Source organism: Cydia pomonella, chromosome 6, assembly GCF_033807575.1.
Source record: "Cydia pomonella isolate Wapato2018A chromosome 6, ilCydPomo1, whole genome shotgun sequence".
NCBI lineage: Eukaryota > Metazoa > Arthropoda > Insecta > Lepidoptera > Tortricidae > Cydia > Cydia pomonella.
Genome location: NC_084708.1, coordinates 24,268,505 through 24,289,415, shown reverse-complemented (window position 1 = coordinate 24,289,415; position 20,911 = coordinate 24,268,505). Strand labels below are relative to the sequence as shown.

Genomic DNA, 20,911 nt, shown 5'->3' with positions numbered 1-20,911 from the left:
ACTGTGATATATATATGTACTATGTAGCATACATACCTACCTCTTAAGGTTCCAGAAATCCAGCCATTAGTAAATGTAAGCAGAACAGAATATCGAAGGTTGAAAAACCGAATGATAATGTCGACAGAGTGACATTCCTAGTGTGCCAAACAACGATTTTGATAGCCAAGCCTGTGCAAGTGTTAAGTAAACGTCATAATTTCATAGAAGTTTGATGTTTATAATGACACTTGCACTGTCCGAGCTGTGAAAATCGCTGCCAACTTATCTTGGTCTGACTCTAAAATTGATAAATAAGACCAAGTGCAATTAAATTAATTTTAACAAGCAAAGACGTCTGCGAACGATGCTATTAAGCTTAGAATAAATTTAAAAGTGGAAAAAATTACTGTCTTGGGTGAGACTCACGGTCACTAGGGTCCCCTAGACCCATATGGTGGACCCGGGTACGTCCTTAAACTGCGTCCAAAAGAGAGGTATGGGCATTGCGAATGTCATCTCGCTTTGTGTGGTAGGGCACAGCCAGTGGATGCCATTCCAGATCTAGAGCAGAGCCCAACTGGGGAAGTACCTCCACCTTACAGAAAACAGCAGCCAAATAACACTAGACCCTACTCATAGTGTTGTGTTCCTGCCGGTGAGTAAGGTTGCCAGAGCTCAACGAGGGGGGGCGGGTTTAGGGTCGGCAACGCGCATGTTACTCCTCTGGAGTTGCAGGCTTACATAGGCAACGGAGACTGCTTACCATCAGGCGGGCCGTAGGCTTGTTTGCCACCGACGTAGTATTTAAACAAAAAAAAAAAAAAAAGCTGCCTAGGGATGAGGTCTTGGTGGCTCAGATGGCAGAGCGCTGGAGTATCTATCCAGAGGCCGTGAGTTCAAGTCTCACCCAAGACAGTAATTTTTCCACTTTTAAATTTATTCCAAGTGCAGTTAGTTAGAAAATCTCGCGCAGTTGATGTCAACTTTAGCCAGTCTTTCTCCGAGACCGCGGGATAATGCCGTCCTCAAAACGTCGGAGGTAATTTTAAAAGTAAATACATAATTATGTGTGAAAATCGTGTTGGCTCGTTTAATTCAAACAATTTTGCCGCGAGATATTTCGAAGACCGCGGATAGTTATGAAAATGATGCATTGACATTAGTGATTCGTCGTTGTTGCCAAAATTTAATACAACCAGACTAAAAATAGGTCAAACTCGAATTTAATACAGTTAGTTATGAAAACAAAGCTGAACTAAATTGAATTACAGTAATAAAATGAAAAAAGGGAAAGCCTTTGCCCAGCACTGGGACACAAAATAGTCTATTAAAAAAAAATGAAATACCGTCGTCGAAGCACTTTGTGAATCTGCGCATATTTATATAGAAAACGAGAATTTTTACGTAAATAATAAGTGTATTTCAGGGTAAAGAAGGATCCGAGAGTATGTGTGGCAGTGTTGACCGAACGTTAATTAGAATTGACTATTAACCATTACAAATTGAACTGTAAACCGTCACGGACGGTTACTGTTTACGGTTCAATTTGGAATGGTTAATGGTCAATTCTAATTAACGTTCGGCCAACGCTGATATGTGGCTTCCCATCAGAGAAGGGTCCTTATGCTTCATGTGCAATAAAGACCTTTCTATAAGAATTTCTTTGGAACTTCAGATAAAAAGGACCTTCTTGCACTTGAAGCATAAAGACCCTTTTGTGTGGAAAGCCACATATGAAAACTGTTACGAATATACGTATGGTAATTAATGAATACTATTAATAGTTACACCCAAGTTCCTGTAGTTATGTCAAGACCGTAAACAGTTTTACTACGACTGGTATAATTTCATTACGTGTAACTGTACCGACGTCAGCATATAACCGTGCATAACTGTCTAACATTAAAACAATTATAGTTTATTTATGGTCGCATCACCTATCACCTGTCATGTCATGTGTCACTTTCGCACTTACATACTTGTTAGAACGTGACAGACATGGTGACAAATGATAAAGAACCGACCATCTTAGCCCTACAGTAGTGTTTAAGAACGCGATAAATATGGAATATGGCGTGGAGTCTTCAATCGATCAATTTATATTCTGTGTATTTTTTATGATGTAGTTGGCAAGTAGGCAGACGAATCGCATGATGGTAATTACCGTCGTCTACGGACACCTGCAACACCAGAGGGATTGCAACCGTAATGTAAACGGTAAAAGTTTACGGTTCAATTTGTAATGGTTTTCAATATCTTCAATTCCAATTGATGTTCGGCCAACGCTGATATACTTCATGCATAAGGGTTTACATGGTTCACTAATGTTGTTTCTGTATAAATAAGTTCTGAGTATCATGTATCATAGACAGAACGGATACGTACCGGAATCAGATGAGGTAGGATTTATGGAAACCCGAGATAGGTCCGGTTCCGGTGTTTTACGCCCATAGATTTATAAATTGTGTTCTTTTATTATTAGGTTAGGGCACGATAAGAAACTTGAAAACAAGGCAGTAAGAAGGATAAAGAATTCATATTTTTACGTATTATTTTTAAATTGTACTTTAAAGCCGAACATAAGTTATGTTTAGGTCACGTTTAACCGTCAGTACGGTTACCACGAGTTGACACTTGACTGCGTGAACTTGATCACAGTCCATCTCGCTCGCACTGATGGATTGATGCAATCGAGAGGGAATGCGATCCGAGTTTACTCAGTCGCTAGCGTAAATATCAAATGCCAACTCATGGTACGGTTACAGTTTTATGATGTTATGGCGTGTGATAATAGAGTTGGACCACGCTAAGTTTTCATGCCAAGTGCTACGTCAAGTATGGATCTTATGGAAATATGTCTGCATTCTTACTTTACTGCCAAATTTGTGCAAAGCTAGCGTGGTCAGAGTCTAACATTATATATTGATCGTCGTTTTTATGACAACCGGTAAACGGCGGGTAAATAAAACAAAAATATCCTCAAAATTCACTTACGCAATCTCGCCAAGAACATAAGTTTGTTAATCAATATGATGATGAATAATGATAGGAGAAATCCTATCGAGAGGAATCAAAAAGTGACTTCTGTAACCGCGTATACACCCACGGCGACACCCGGGACACCCCCGCCCCGTGACAAGTTAATAATAGCGTCCATTTCCCACCAGACACACCTTTCAGGGCTAAATAATAAAAACACGGGTACGGCGGGCATTTGGGTCAATCAATACACAGCTCATACAGCACGCTCGATCGGCGGCCATTAAAGATGACAACCAACAGAATAAGTAATATTTTATGAGTATTTCATAAAGAAGGGACAAGCTTCACCCCGAATGTAATTACCTCACCCAGCGGTAGATTGTCTATTGACATTTCAGTTGCATTGACAATACGATGACGAGAGTTCAAAGTTCTGGTGTTAATACAGGAGTGGATTTTCGTGACACCGCTGTACTCGCCCCATTCCTATTGCCCGTAAGGCTCTTCCTTAGATATATGTCAATGGCTTACACACATTGCATATACAGAAATGTTAGACACCAAACGATTTCCGTAAATCTGTACCGTGGCGTGTTAGGCATGTGACAACGGATGGTTCTAAACGGTTTGTCGTCAATAAGTGATATTTACAGTTTTGTAACTACCGGGCTGGGTTGGCCACAGAAATCGATGGCCGAAATTCGTTTAACATTGACGCTCTTGCAATAATTATAATTTCGTCACGTTCAGACAATCCAGGCTCCTGTTTCACTTGATAATGAGCTGGTATCGTCGTTAACCACACCGCCAGAGACAGAAACAGATGGAGAAAGATCATAAGAAAGAAAGTGATACAAAAGGGAAGTCACGACCCGGAATATTGAGGAATACGACGCAAGGAGGATCATTGTCAACGAATAAAGTTGTAGAGCAAGATGTCTCAAACATAATATTATAGAAGTAAGGACGATGTGGGTTTGTACGATAGTGTGACGGGCACTTAGGACTTTCTTGCTCAGGTGTAATTCAAGGCCAAAATTGCCGAAGAATGAGGTCGCGAACTGAACGCAAGCGGCGCAACAAGCGACAAATCAAGGCCATTCATACATTGCACTCGACAAATGTATGAACGACCTTGAGGTGCCGCGCCGGACGCCGCTTGCGTCCTGTCCACGGCCTCAGTTAGCAATCCTGGGCGGCTACCGGGAAAATCGAAATTCGTCAATTGCGAGCATTTTTCTCTGTCACTCTAATTACGTCTTACTAAGAGTAAAAGAGAAAGATCCCCGCAATTTGCGAATTTCGGTTTTCGCGGTAGGCCCCCAGGTCAAGAGCGTTTCGGCCGCTCTCTACCTACATTTGAAACACATTTTTCTTCAAAGCAGTCACACATATCATCGATATATTAATACACTTCATCCAAAATGCGTTCAAACAAACTAGGGGGAACGAAAACGGTTTAAAATTACGATAACACTTAACCTATTAGTACACAATCACAAAATACTAGCAATACCACCGACAAAAAACCGGTAACACGACTCAATGGAAACACTAGTTAAAGCTTGGCTAATTCATTGGCTGTCGCAAGTGGGCAAAAAACGGTTATGACGAGGCAAGGTTCCTGGTTGGGTCGACGAACTCGCGCGCATCTTAGCTGCCATGATCTATTTGCGAAGACAGGCTGATCTTATATGTAAGTAGATTAAACTTAAAAAGGGCCCTTGGGGTGTGCTAATGTGAATGTTTGTAAGTTTGCATATTTGGACGTTTGTCTCTTTCACGAAAAAACAGATTTTGATGAAATTTGTTAATATTCCTAGAATAGGACTATTTTTATCCCGCAAACAGATTCTAATGTTATATAATATATATATTCACAACTGCGGTGGCAGCATGGTTCCATTTTTATCACTTGTCACTATGCCCGTCACTTTCGCAATACTTATTAGAACGTGACAGGCATCATGGTGACAAATGATAAAGAGCCGACCATCTTAGCCCTACTGGGTTATCTTTGTCACTTTCCATACAATATAAACTTGGCAGTAAGTATGCTTATCCCTATACCTATACAGTTTATATATATTAGTATTAGTTGGCATGAAAACTTAGCGTGGCCCGACTCTAAAATTGTGTTCTTATTTGAGATAATATGAAGTCCAGGCCAGACCAATTTATAATATTTTCCCAAAAAAATCAATCAAATATATTTCATTAAATCCCCTCCAACTATGATGATTCATTTACATTACATTTCCCGAAAGTGCAATCTAATTTGAACCTTAAATCGGAATGCTTAAGTTGAAATTCTATTGGCGCGTATATAATAATAATAATAATAAAGCCATTTATTCCATATTTCGCATATATACATCTAAATTTTGTTAGTTGGTTGTAGTAGAAAGAGAAAAAAAAAAGTACATAAATTAATTTGTTAGTCTTAATGCTAATGAAATATGGACCCCTTCTGGGTAAAGGCCTCCTCCATCCTCTTCCATGCCTCCCTGTCCTTGCCCAGCTTAATCCAGTCGGCTCCTGTCGCTTGTGTGATATCATCAGCCCACCGCCTTATTGGTCGGCCAACATTTCTTTTTCCCGTTGGTCCCTTCCAACGCGTGGTTTCTATGGTCCATCTTCTGTCCTTGAATCGTGAGATATGTCCAGCCCATCTCCACTTAAGTGAGAGCGCGTGCCTGAGAGCATCGGTGATTTTTGTTTTTTGTCTAATGCTTTCGCTCCTTACTTTTTGAATTCTTCTAATTTTTAATATACTTCTTTCCATTGCTGTTTGGCTACATTTGATTTTCTGTTTTATTTCGTCTGTAAATGTCCAAGTTTGGCAGGCATACAATAAACATAAACAACAAGGTACAAGGTAGTAGACATGTGTCAAATACAGTCTTTTTTAGGTGCAAACTGTAGTTTCCTTTTAGGATTTCTTTCAATGTCCAAAATTTCCTCCAAGTTGCGTTTATTCTTCTTGTTATTTCCTCTTCATTGCTAGACTTTTTGAATGACAGCTGTTTTCCCAAATATATGTAGTCATTGACATATTCTATGTTGTTTCCCTTTATCACAATGTGTCTTTTGCGATGGTTGGTCATAATCTTAGTTTTATTCATGTTCATTTCTAAACCAATTTTTGAGCTTTCGTAGTCGAGTGAGCTCATCATTTCCTCAAGGTCTTTACCAGTTTCAGCAATTATAACTATGTCGTCAGCGAACCTGAGATGGTTCAGAAACCGTCCATTTATCCGCACTCCCTTATTTTTCCATTCTAATTTCTGAAAGATATTTTCGAGTACTGCGATAAAAAGCTTCGGAGATAGAGGGTCCCCCTGTCTGACTCCTCGTTCTATATTTATTTCATCTCCTAGTGTTTCCAGTCTAACTCTACTTTTACTGTGCGTGTAAATATATTTCAAAATGTTGATATATTTTTGGTTAATATTTGAATGTTGTAGTGCGTTCCATATTGAGCTGTGACTAATGCTATCAAAGGCTTTGCTGTAGTCTATAAAGGCCAGATACAGGGGTGTATTAAACTCTCGGTGTTTTTCAATAATTTGATCTAATGTTTGTATGTGGTCTATTGTGCTATAGCCTGATCTAAAACCCGCTTGTTCTTTTGGTTGCAGGTTATCAATGTTGTGGGATATTCTATTTAAAAGTATGGATGAGAAAAGTTTGTATATATTTGCTAAAAGGCTTATGGGTCTATAGTTCCCTATATCTAGAGGGTTTCCTTTTTTGAAAAGCAAGATTATATCCGATGTACACCATTGTTTTGGTACGGTTTCTGTATCCAATACCATATTGAAAAGTTGGCACAACTTGGGAACTAAAATAGGTGCTCCCATTTTTAGGACTTCGTTACACAATCTATCTGGTCCGGGGCTCTTGTCAGCTTTTAGCCTTTTTATATGTTTATAAACTTCGGAGTCTTCAATTGGTTTGATGCAGTTAGTATTACTTATGTGAGATGTTTGTGCCACTGTTTCAGTGTCAGTTTGGCTCTTGTATAATTCCTTATAAAAGTTAGTTGCGTGGTTGATTATATCTTCCCTTGACTTTGATTCCTTCGAATTTTGTTCCAATTTTTGTATCCATGTTCTGTGTGTTTTTAATTCTTTGTCTGCTTTTTTGGTACTTCTGAAGTTCTTGATATTTCTTGATATGATTTCGTATCTGTGGTTACTATAGTCCTTTCTGATTGATTTATTGGTTTCTTTATATAGTCTACTAAGTTCCTCTTTCATGTCTTTAGTTTTATTTTTTGTTTGGATTAGTTCAGTTCGCCTTTTTATTAGTCGAGTTGTGCCATTGCTGAAAATTTTATGTTGACCCGGTTGAGTACAGGTTTTGGGGGGCAAGCTCTCTGTTATGCCTCTTTCCAAGATGTTGTAATAGGTTTGGATATCAATGCAGTCTGGTTCTATGTTTCCAATACATGCTTGTAGATTTTTGGTGAAATTTTCGATTTCTTCTTCTGTTTTTGGGATATTAGATGGTGTTGTAAAGTTTTTTCTACTCTTTTTAAGGTGACATAGAACTAGAGTAGCTCTCACTAGTCTGTGATCAGATGGGAATTTTATATTACTTAGAATTTCAATGTTAGTTATTAGTTTATGGTTGTTTATCATTATAAAATCAATTTCGTTTTTGACATTTTGGTTGGGAGATATCCATGTCCATCTACGGCTCTCTTTCTTCCTGAAAAATGAGTTCATTATTGACAGCCTATATTGAAAAGCATAGCTTACAAGACGTTCACCTCTTTCATTGCGCACTCCATAGCCATGTTTGCCCATGACTGGGTAATGATCCGATTTGGGGCAGCCAATTTTGGCATTGAAGTCCCCCATCACTATAACATTCTCATCAGACATAGTATGAGCAGATTCAAGGTCCTTATAGAATTTATCAATTTCATCCTCTGTTGAGTTTTCTGTTGGTGCATATGCTTGTATAATTGATAAGGGAAAGCTTTCAAATTTTAGTTGTAGAAGCGCTACTCTTTCTGAGATTCCTATAAAATTTCTTATTTTGTTTTTATATTGTTTCATGATTAGAAACCCCACTCCGTGTAGTCCTTTAGTTTCACCTATATAGCAAAAAATAAAGTCTTCATGCTCTTCAATACTACAGCCCATTCTGCGGACCTCTGAGAGGCCTAAAATGTCGCAATTGATGTTTTTTAGAGCGTAAGTTAGTTCAAGGTATTTTTCTGTTGATGCTAGCGATCTTACATTATAAGTACACACTTTGAGGGTTGTTTTTTCATTGTCTATTTTGATTTTTGGTGGAGGGTTGCAGTCTAATTCCCCACGATGACCAGTCGGGTTGGGGAATGTTTTGTTTGTAATGTTTAGTTCTTGCTTGCTTAGTGTTGTTTCGTTCCGGTGGCTGATGGCTGTATCCTATGCTTTCTGATCACTTGGTGAGTTTGGAGTAGACAGAGAGTTGCATCTATTTCTCATTACATCAAATGCATTCAATCGATGTGTTTTTGTTGTTGATTGTTGTTTGCGGGGCTGTTCCGTTACATTTGGCGAGGATGATGCTTCCCTTTTCCGCTTTTCATTTCCTGGTTTCCCCTCTTTGATGACTAGTTTGTCATATTTTATGAACGCGTATTTGCCTTTCTCTCTCTCTTCTTCAAGTTTTGAATATAGTTCTCTTCTCCTGTCGAGGACTTCCTTTGGATAGTCTTCAGCAGCATATGCATTTTTTAATTTCTTTTTATTCATCATTACCTCATTTTTCTTCCAGTTGTTAACGAATGATAAGACTATCGGCCTCTCCTTTCCATTTTCTTTGTTGTTTTTGCCAATTCTGTAAATCGTGCTTATGTCTATGTCTTCGAGTAATATGTTTAAATCGTCTTCGAATTTCTTTTTTATCGTTTCTATGAGGTTGACAATAGATTTTTCGGTTTCTTTTATTCCGTACAAAATGATGTTGTTTATTCTTTTATGTTTTTCGAGATGGTATATTTTTTCTTTTAAATTCACATTTTCTAACTTTATTTCCTGCATTTCCACATTAAAAGGCACCAACTTTTCATCTATTCGCTTCATGATGTCCTCCGTTTGTTTTGACATTTCTAACTTCATTTGATCGAACAAGGTTTGGAAGTTATCCATTGCTTTTCTTTTGTTTGCGAGGAACGGAACGTAATAGTAAGAACGCAGCTTTACTGAGTCTGTCAGGTTGTATTAAAAGTATGTAGAATATTTGATGTGGCAACACTTCACTGATGTTGTCAAAGTCTTTTATTTATGTACCGTTGTCACATAACCTATAAAGTTCCTTCGTTTTTTCACTCAGAATATTTACGTTTATTGCACAATTTCCACTTAGTATATTATTTCAAAATGTACGTGGACACATTATACATTGGATTTGAATGTTTTTACACTGGATAGCAAGGAATGTACACAGTTTTTTCGACGAAAGACAGAGCACTATAACAGTACGTGTTTACTTCAAGATAACCGGAACCGGTATATACGGTCGATAAATCGTATGTAGTACTAGGCCTGGGGCCCATTTCTCGAACGGTATTAGTCTAATATTATTAGTGTGTTGCCATGGTAACCCATACGACTTGACCTGGGCCCATTTATCGAACGGTATTAGACTAATATTATAGTCCACGAACTAGGGCCCATTTCTCGCACGGTATTAGTCTAATATTATTAGTGAGTTGCCATGGTTGTTAGCGCCTCCTTGGTGCTACCTTTATGCGTTGCTGGCCGCTGATCGCCGTATTCATTTTTGAATTCTGAATCGCGAAACGTCTGGTTGACGTAACTGGTGACCGAAGAGCTGGCGGCTTCCTCGCACAACATATCAGTATTGCGATACGAGGAAATGCCGCCAGCATCCTTGGTACAATGCCTCAAGGGCCTATTTTAGATATAAGCTAGTTATAGTAATCATCTGTATATATCCATTATGTATATTGTTATTGTCAATAAATCATCTATTCTGTTTTTTGACTTTGACGATATATATGCCAATTAATTTTCTTATGGTGTGATAGATTTTATTTTTATAAAGAAGAAATGTATGAATTTATTTACTAAAACTTAAATATATAATAATAAAGTTTATATGTTTGAACGATTGTATGTTCTTAACAATGGTGACCCATACGACTTGACAGTTCGAGAACTAATATTAATAGTCTAATACCGTTCTAGAAATGGGCCCCTGGAAAAGGTTTAAATATAAGTTTTTTAAGTTGTCATAGATGTTAACATCCATCATAGTTTTAACATCCATCATTACGTTTGCTGATATGAAATTCTGTCTAAATTCAAATATGAAATATTGTGTTCCAATGTCAAAACTACTGAGCGGATTTGATGAATGAGGTGTCCCGGGTGACATTACTCACTTCCGAAAAGGAGGTTATATAAAAAACGTTTCGTTTCTAACTTTTTTATTACTGTACCCCTAGTGTAAATTTGATCGACATCATAACGTGACGAACGCGTTTGCGTTAAGTCTCATTTTGTATAGGATTTTGAGTTTCCAAAACGTCCCGCTTGGCGCGCTCTTTCTAAGTCCAATACAAAATGAGACTAAACGCAAACGCGTACGTCACGTTTCGAAATCGAATTTATTTACACTAGGGGTACTGGTTACAAATCAGATTTTATTAAACGTTATTCGATACGAAACTGTTTAGTAAGTCTTCTTACTAAATAATTTCGTTAGACAAGTTAAATGTAATAAAACAAAATGAAATATTGCTGAAATGAATTTATTAGCATTGAAATTAAACTTCACCAGATAATTAACGATAAAAAGTTTTACCGCAATGATTTGCATAATGCAGATTGTTAGGCTAGATTTACATTATCATAAGTTCTAAGCGTTAAGCTTTGTTGACTAGCCGGCAAAGTGACCTGAAGGTTATTTAATTTGAATAGATTTATTTGACTTCATAATTTTGTAAAGTTCACAAGTTACCATCTAAATCTATTCCTAGTAATGGAAATGACAAGCATCAGGAGTGTATATCTCGAGCACAGAGAGATATATAGGGAGATTTTTAGAAGCAATTCTCATATGTTTATCTTAAGTTCATAAATTATTACAGATTTTTGAATTAAAGATTCTTTTTCTATCGCGAGAAAGTCAAAAATCCGAACCCGAAACATGTCGCGCGAGTGACGAAAAACACGTAAGTTTAAACCGTAAAATTAGTTTAATGTTAGTATGTCTCACGACGGTTTAAATTTGATAAAAAAATCAGGATTCAAATCGCTGAACCCCCACAAGAAAATCTTCAAGATTGCTTATTAATTTTTTGGCAACCGTATATCTATAAACATGACGAATCTATAAGGGTTCCGTTTTTTGCCATTTGGCTACGGAACCCTAATAAAAAAGCAGTACGATATTGCAAAAACTCCGTTCTCTGAAGCTGTAAGTGTAAGTTAGAGTACAGAGGGCCTACCGCCCATGGCCCAAACCCATGGTCGCACTAGGATCCACCTCTTTTCGGCTAACCTCGGCTGAAAAAGCAAAACAAACGGCGCAGTGCAGTTGAATAGTGCAATCAAGTTGCGTTTTTCATTAGCATACAGTTAGGCTACACGAATGATAAATCCTACAACAAAAAGGTTAAAGGTGAAAGAATCACGTGCAATCGATCGGTAGACCCAAGAGAAACGACAACGGGTGTATTAGTATGGACATTTCATCGAGATCAGTTTGATTGTTTTTTAGTGTAGGCGCCAGATGAACTGGTACCTACTGCGGGACAATTCGGGAATATAAGGGCCAGTTGCACCAAACCACCTGCTAACGTAAGCACAGTTCGCTAAATTTTAACGCTTACGTGGGGGTCTTAACGATTGCTAAATAAAATGCGTTGCACCAACTATAAAATAACAGAATGTCGTCGCTAATCGTGAGGCCATACTATGAACGCGTTCCTACCAAAATTTTTATGGTAGAATTATTTTTTCATATAGCAACCCAGTCATAAATGTCAGAGTTGTCAAATTTTTCAACAACGAGAAAACTTTTGTAGGCGCGAACTAATCTCTTTTCAGGTTTTAAATCTAAATACTACACAAGTTATGCCATGCCAATCTTCTATATATTTATGATTATATTAAAAACAATGTATCTTCATGGCACTTTAAAGTGAAACTGCTGACTACGATTGTTCAGTGGCCAAGTGCTTTCCAAGCTGCAAAGCCGAATCAAACAAGGAGCTGCATTGCCCAGTAAGTTATCTTATTCGTTTAATACGTATCCCTAACTACTTTCAGAGCCCTAAGCACAAGGAATTACCTACGCTACCTACTAATACCGACAGTTGGGGCAACATTTCCAATTACATATATTGTTGACACAATAATACATAACTGTTAGTTCTGTTAGTAGCAGATATTCAAGTTACTTTTGTACTTTAATTTAAACCTGCTTGATCTAAGCATTTTCTTTTTGCCAATGGTTGAAACGGATCACAATATATTTTTATGCACAATAATTTCATGTTACTTTCTTTTCAGGTTTGATATACACCATTTGATATGGAATACAAGATGAAAGTTACACACAAGTGAATCGATTCAAGAAATCAAAGAATCATACACTAGATTAACTGGAAAAACTTGTTGCGAAAAATAAAGTATTATAAATGATATCTGAATTTAATTTTTGATAATAAAATACATTTTTAGTTACCTTATCTTACTTTATTTTCCATCTTACACTAAATCCTTTTTAGGTAGTGACTAATGGAGGTAAAAGGTTATCCGGAGAGAAATCAACAACTCATTGACATATAATATATTATTTCACAATTATATTTAAGTGCCTACTTATTATATTTTCTGTCATACTGGTGACTTCACTTGTTTATTCCAACTATTATTTATTTTTTTCTTTATTGGGGTGATCATGATATAAATCATTTATGAAACATGCATGGGCTGTTGAAAAACTGGTATGGGTAAAACAAATAAAATCAATCTGAGGGCCTTTTATTATGACTGATTTTAGAGCTATTTAGGTATGTTAGGTTTTAAATGATGATGAATAGGGATTGGTGGGTTAATATGTAGGTAGGGTATTGTCAGTAGTCAGTCGTGTGTATAATAAATGTGTAGTCAGGTTTAAAAATAATGGGTTTACACATTCTCTAAAGTATGTTGTAATGCTCTTTTGCAAATTAAGACCTATGGATTATATTTTTACTAATTAACTGTTATGTTATTTCCAATACATGGCTAGGGTTACATACAATTGTTACATTGTAATTTATTTATATGCGACTTCACTGTATGACTGGTTGAATACAAGTAAAATTCAGGTGACAGAAGGGAGGCCATATTATATTTTATCTAACCCAGGTATTGGCTGTTATATTTATAAATGTTATCCAGTATGAAAGGAAACAATTAAGATGGTCAGCTCTTTATCATTTGTCACCATGCCTGTCATGTTCTAACAAGTATGTATGTGCAAAAGTGACAGGCATAGTGACAAGTGGATAAAAATGGAACCATGCTGCCACCGCAGGTTATACCTATTAAACTACTTAGTTGTTCTCATGTATATTCGATATTTCCAGAAGAATTACTTTATTAGGCTCGGAGGCCACTATTGTCTAGACACAGTAAGAGATCCTTTGGCGTAGTATCAAGGTAAGTATGTCAGGGCATGCCGAGGCATCCCTCACACAAACAAATGCTAAGAACATCTGGCATTTCTAAGACTCTGTGGTAAACCTGAAAATTCCAGAGGGATACCTTGACATTCAAAAGCAGAGCTCAATGTGTAGGGATGCCTCGGCAATATGCTGAAGGACGCCCTGCCATGCCATGTTGCTAACGGGTGCGGGACCCTATAATAGGTATAATGTAATAATTGAAGATAAGAGATACCCAGGTAGCCCACACTCAAAATAAATGTAGATTTTTGGAGCTGTTAATGGTTAAATCTAATTGTAACTTTGTATTCTAATAAATATTAATTTAAATATAAATATCACCATAAATAAAACTGTTTTAGTTAATTACTTGCAAAGTTGTTGTTTCTAGGGTTAATGAATAAGATATGTTGTAAAAGCAAATAAAACACAAGCAAGTATGTATGAATTGAAGTATTATAATCAGTTTTACATTAGGTACACATTTTGCCCACTTATATATAACCTATTATGCCGACTGGTCTGGAATTGTCCAATACATTTTCTACGCACTAAAATACTTGATTTCATATGTAGCATCTTGTTTTGTGTGATTTTATAGTTATAAATATAGTTCACTTCTCTTCTGGGTTACGATTTTCAGAGGCCGAGTTTGTATATGTTTATAGTTGTCATCTCGCTGTTTTCGAATATCATAGTTAGTCCACTAATATTTCCAAGGGATATAACATTCTTATCTTGATTCCAATAAACAGAGAGCGTTTTAAATTGATTTTAATGACCAGTCTGTCGATAAATAGTGTTCATTACATGCCGTCGAGTTTCACTTTATGGGACGTATTTGTTAACCTGTGATAGCATCAATCTGGTCTTATCCTCAACTTAAACTCATTCTGCACTCGATTTCAATTTAAAACACACCTTTTCTTTGAATATCCGGAACAAATTAATGTATTTTATGAAACACAAGTAGTCTCGCAACTAAAATGACATTTAAAACCATTATGTCAACTATCACACGTTTTTGCGTTTAGATATTTCCACCTTTTTATTGTTATAAATATATTTTTAATAATTTACATTACTTTTTACTCAAATTATTTAATAATCAAACATAAATTCGTGAAATACGGACGATTTCCAAAAAGCGCCGCCATATTTATCGAACGACTTTGCTGTTAACCAGTGCTCTACCACCGGTTAAAGGCAGCGTAACTTTTTAACGGACACATAGCGTGGTGCAACCCAAATATGCAGTTAGCATTCGCTAGCGCCATATTTACACATGATCAGTACATCAAATGGGCATGGTGCAACTGGCCCTTAGTGTTTTGTTTTGTTCATCTGTACCTACATTGGAGCATCTATAGGGCTTTTTAGAACACCATGTACTCGTATCTATATGTTTAATAAAATGGTTTGTAATGCGCAACTTAAAATCTTTCAAATGTGGGGGTATCATAGATCTTTAACTAGTAACTGGACTGAAATGTTGCTTCCTCATATTGGGTTCTTTCCATATTGTATAAATAATAATAAATTCAATGAACCCGGGTTGGCCTTGTATATAACTATTTATTTATTTATTTAAACTTTATTGCACACATAAAGAAAAATGTACAAATGTCAAACTTAATGCCAAAAGGCATTCTCTACCCGTCAACCATTGCGTCGAACAGAGACATTTCCTAACGAACTAACTACTAATTAAATATCCTCGTAAGGCCCAAGGTCCTACCTATAGGACTTATTCAGTTCGATGAAATTTAAATCATATTCAATTAGGACAGAGTTGCATTTGTTTTGTTTCGTGCAATTTTCAAACAAAATAAAATCTACTGTATTCCGTGCACTATAGGTTCAAATTCCAGTGGCAAATTTTGGATTTTTCATTTCTATGGCTGGGCCTTAAGAGGATATTCCTAATTTCAAATCGATAGCTAAGTAGTTCTCGAGATATTAAGGATGTAAACTTATGTATAAATAAATAAATATTATAGGAACATTCTTACACAAACTGACTAAGTCCCAAGGAATGCCAAGAAGGCTTGTGTTCAAAACATCCATGACTCAGGAACAAATATCTGTGCTCATCACACAAATAAATGCCCTTACCGGAATTCGAACCATTACCTTCGGCTTCATAAGCAGGGCCACTACCCACTAGGCCAGACCGGTTGTCAAAATAAATGATATGAATGAATATTTAACGATGTCGCAGACAGACGGACGGACATAGATGCATCAAAAGGGTTAATTTTAACCTTTTTGGTACGGCATCCTAAAAATTATTCTTTGATGGCTTCCTAGCAAAATTGGTAATGACCTGGCCTTCGAAGCTAGAGATCCTAGCTTCGAACCATGCTAAGGGCATTTAGTTATAAAATATTTAATAGGTATACCTATTTCATATATAATAGTAAGGCCAGGTAATTCCGTACGCTGAGCTAATGAAATGCAAATCCCACCTTTCAGTCCTCGGTTGCGATAGTGCTGTTTAAATACATTAAAGCAGCTTTCAACTCGCCCACTAAGCTCTGTTATTATAGTTTTGGAGTTTCACTGCAGTTTGTTGAAATTTATGTTAATATCGTAAACCTTGTATTGTATAAATATCCTAGATACTACTCGTAATTAAACGATTCCATTGCCTCAGTTTTTTCAACTGTTATGTCATTTCAGAACAAAATTGGCACAAAAGCAGGATGATTAATTCATTAATGCACATGAAGCATAGGGACCTTTTTCTGATGGAAAGCCACATTTTATTTGTGATATAAAAACAAAGCTTATAGGGTAAGTACAATAAAATAGTATTTTATACAATCGTGATATAATAGAGAGCTTTTAAGACGAGTACCGTATTTAGGCAAAGAAGCTAGCTGAGTTTCCTAAGTAAGGTACGAGATTGTAAAGCTTGATTGTATCACTATTGTATACCATACTTTTTTTTTCTAAAAACCTAAATAATTCATGAAAATTAGTATCTCAGTAAAAAATGTAGACATGACTGCCGCCCCGCACCCCGCGCCCGTTTAGTAATTTATATGACAGCGGCGGCACAATTTTTTCATAGTTGACTACAGCTTATCGAAATGAATCTTATAGGTTGAGTAGGAGCCCAGCATACATGAAAAGTACGCAATTATAGTTTGGTATACGAAATCTTAATTCAACCATTACAGTCGACGAGTAGAAAAATAAAATTAATGACACATTGATGGATTTAAGGTAAATTTTATTAAACCGGGAAAGGAAAGGTTTCAAGGAGACATGAGGATTCTTCAAACAGCTAGGGATTCTTCAGGAGTTGGGTTAGGGACCAGTTCGCAGGGAAGCTGAAATGAGAAAACCAGGCTTTAACGAATAATTACATGTTAAATGATTACAGCACACAACGCAACTTTCGTCGAGAGTGTACATCAGTGACTTTGAATGTAAAAATTGACTTAAGTAGTTTATTTTTTGACATCAGACAAAATTGCCTATCTTCCTCAAAAAGTTGCTACGCCAATATCTGTCTGTCACTTTATCTCAAGGAAGCCATTAGAGTGACAACAGCCAAATAAGAAAGTCTTGTTTATTTCTATCTTGTACCCTTGTACTCCCTTGACGCAAATTGCGCTGCTGTCGTGAATTCTGACTAGCAGAAAATAAAATGTGTAGTAGCTAACAGGCCAAATGTTTCAAATAATTTGTACACTTCTTGATTGTTACGTGAATTAACGCGTGTCTAGATCATTTCAAACATTACCATTCCATATCAAAAGGTACGGTGAACCAATTTGATTCCTAGGCCACTATAGAACCATGTCATAATGACTTCTACGACAGTGCTTATTGAGTGATGCATGTCATGTATAGACTAGTTAAAGCGACAAGGTTCTATAGTGGCCTAGGATTCAAATTGGTTGACTGTACATTATGACAACTGTATAAGGTAACTTTTGGTATGGAAAGCCACTTTTCGTTCATTTATCAACTTTTGATGCGGTCTATACTAACAACAACACTTATAACTGACCATTTGCGTATATTATGTTTTTAGAATTATGACTACGATGTCATTTAATAGTGTATGCGATAGTACGTTGAATACTATTTATTGTCTTAAATACACAGAATGATTTCACTAATGGACTAGGCTCTATTGAATTACGCTCAACTAAGTGAATCATACGGTGAATCGTCATCGCAAAGGCTATATCGGTCGAGTGCTAATTTATAGATAAGTACACGAATATTACGTCACCACCGCCGGACCATTTCTCGAACGATATTAAGCTAATATTATTAGTATATTGTCATGGAAATCCATACGAATCGACAGGGGCCTAATTCTCAAACGATATTAGACTAATATAATTAGTCCACGAACTGTCAAATCATACGGGTTGCCATGACAACACACTAATAATATTAGACTAATACCGTTCGAGAAATGGGCCCCAGATGGGCATGCCGTGTACATCGAAAACCCAAATATCGTTATTGCGTCTCTTTCGAACGAAACAGAAAAATAGTAGAAAGTGCGATAGTCAGGGAGATAACGAAATTTCGATTTCCGACATTCGCGTTAGGCTCTCAGATCAATAGTGTAGTTGGAATTGAGTTACTTTTCGCGTCTTGTATAGCTGTACAATCAACATTGTTTTTATTTTGCGCAATCAACGCGTGCAAAAAAGTTTTCGCACGTCATATATAGACTGCAGAGTGTTTGTTTTGGTTTCTAGCGTTGAACAAATTATGGATTGTATGTGATGTCTATGCGTTTTGAAATTTGAGACCATTTTTTTTATACTACGTCGGTGGCAAACAAGCATACGGCCCGTCTGATCGTAAGCAGTCTCCGTAACCTATGTACGCCTGCAACTCCAGAGGAATTACATGCGCGTTGCCGACCCTAAACCCGCCCCCCCTCGTTGAGCTCTGGCAACTTTACTCACCGGCAGGTACACAACACTATGAGTAGGGTCTAGTGTTATTTGGCTGCGATTTTCTATAAGGTGGAGGTACTTCCCCAGTTGGGCTCTGCTCTAGATCTGGAATGACATCCACTGGCTGTGCCCTACCACACAAAGCGAGATGAAATTCACAATACCCATACCTCTCTTTTGGACGTAGTTTAAGGACGTACCCGGGTCCAAAAATTCTTTTCCCTAGACAAGGCTCTATCAAAAAAAAAACAATGCATGTTTCGACAAATAAATAAGCCTAAAAAACTAAATCTAGCCTAGAGATAAGTACACCACAAGAGATGAGTTTTCATCAAACGATCGCATCAAACATTATTCAGTAGGTGGGATATTATAAGCCTAGAATGGAATAGAGCGTCAAGCCTTATTAGCGAGTTATTCTGTCATGTGACATCATTCAGCACTATGATCTTAGATGACGCGATTTAAAGATGTCAGATCGTAGGTATTGATAAGCTGCAATTTATTAAAAATAACATCATATTTCAGAGAATAATCATAATCATAATAATCATAATCATTTTTTTGCAAAGCTAATTTACATGTCACTAATAATAAAAAAAATGACAATACTTTCAATAGAGAGTAATCAAAGTAAATAAATATAAATATAAATAAACAAATATTATAGGACATTATTACACAAATTGACTAAGTCCCACAGTAAGCTCAATAAGGCTTGTGTTGTAGGTACCTAGACAACGATATATTTATATAATATATAATAAAATTATAAATAGCACTTATTATTATAATGTTGGTACCGCGACTATTTAGCTGTCTCAAATAGGTTGGCGTATTTTCGGCAGAAAAATACACTTCATTTTTTTTTATAAAAAAAAAAGGCGGCAAAGCAAATAATTTCAATTTATTACTGTTTTCTGTAAAAAAAAATTGGGTACGTGATTCTGTAAAATATTTCTATTATATTATTATTTCTTACAGGCCTTACAGCATCTTTGAGAAAAGCTCTCATGACTCGGCTGGAAGGCTACTCCCAAAGTCGTCGGTTTAAAACGAATCCTCAACCGGCAAGTAGCTACTTCCGTGCCTCGACAACAATGTACTATTGTTTATGTATTAGTATTAGTAGTATAGTACTGTACCCCTAGTGTAAATTTAGTCGATAGCGAAACGTGACGTACGCGTTTGCGTTAAGTCTCATTTTGTATGGGTTTTTGAACAGCGCGCCAAGCGGGACGTTTTGGAAAGTCAAAAATCTCATACAAAATGACACTTAACGCAAACGCGTACGTCACGTTTCGCTGTCGAAAATATTTACACTAGGGGTACTGATGTAATGTTACTAATGTTACAAGCCGAACAGCGCAACGAGCAAACAACGAACATGTGTTCGTAACGGGAACCACATGTCGTCTTGCAGTAGACTCGATTGACATTCGATACATAGTCGTTATAAAATACCTAACGCCTTAACTGGTCACAGAATGCAATGGCTCTATTCTGGATTGAACTAAATGTATTGTGACTAGTTTGAAATCGTATTGGTTGGATAGTTATTTTGCCACTAAAGCATATAGCTTTCCATATCAGTGGCGGCGCGTCACAAATATTCGTAGGGAACCCGGAGCTAATTTTGCATTCCTTTTCTCCATGAACCGATTGTGACAGTAACGGACGGACTGACAACGGACTGAAATTAGACAAGCCGGTGGGAATCGAGTTCTTTGAACGATCCGCCACTGTTCCATATAGATTTTCGTACTTTCACCCGCCTGTTGATATCTCTATTCCACGCGCATAATTATGTTGCTGTCAGGCTCGCACAGTGACATTGACAACGGGGTTCATGGGCGGGACAGCTGTAATGAAAGTTAATTAATTTGCGAAATATTTCACAGGAAACTTTTCTGGAAACTTGTCATTGTGCGTGGATGAAACTTATTATTACAGATCAGGCTGCCTTTCCACATGAAATAAAGGATGTGTAGGCTGCTTTTCCACTGAGGCGCAGATTAGAGGAATCAACCAATAGAAGAGGTGTGGTTACTGCCAACGACACCCTATTGGTTGATTTCTCTAATCTACGCCTAAGAGGAAAAGCAGCCTTAACGTCCTTTATCTTATGAGATTTATTTACAACCCCTCTAGTGTTGCAGGTATCCATGTGCGAGGGTAATCGCTTACCTCTTATATCATAAAAAAACTCTAAGGCGACGTTGTTTAATTAGATTGAGATTATACTTCAAAAAGTCGAACGCAGTCCCATCTTAAACGGGTTATAATCTAATAAAAAAACCGTCCAGGCCTTATTTCCCGCTGTGCC

The 20,911-nt window shown here is 36.9% G+C and overlaps 1 protein-coding gene and 1 long non-coding RNA gene across 2 annotated transcripts in view; one reads left to right on the top strand and one right to left on the bottom strand.

Annotated features, from left to right (window-relative positions):
- LOC133519352 (kinesin-like protein KIF13B) overlaps window positions 1-20,911 on the bottom strand; it is a 350,907-nt gene that overhangs the window by 311,560 nt on the left and 18,436 nt on the right. The gene's annotated exons all lie outside the window — the stretch shown is intronic.
- Window positions 12,040-12,685, top strand: LOC133519339 (uncharacterized). The gene is made up of 2 exons (XR_009799620.1): window positions 12,040-12,218; window positions 12,507-12,685. It is a non-coding gene; the product is annotated as an uncharacterized LOC133519339 (long non-coding RNA).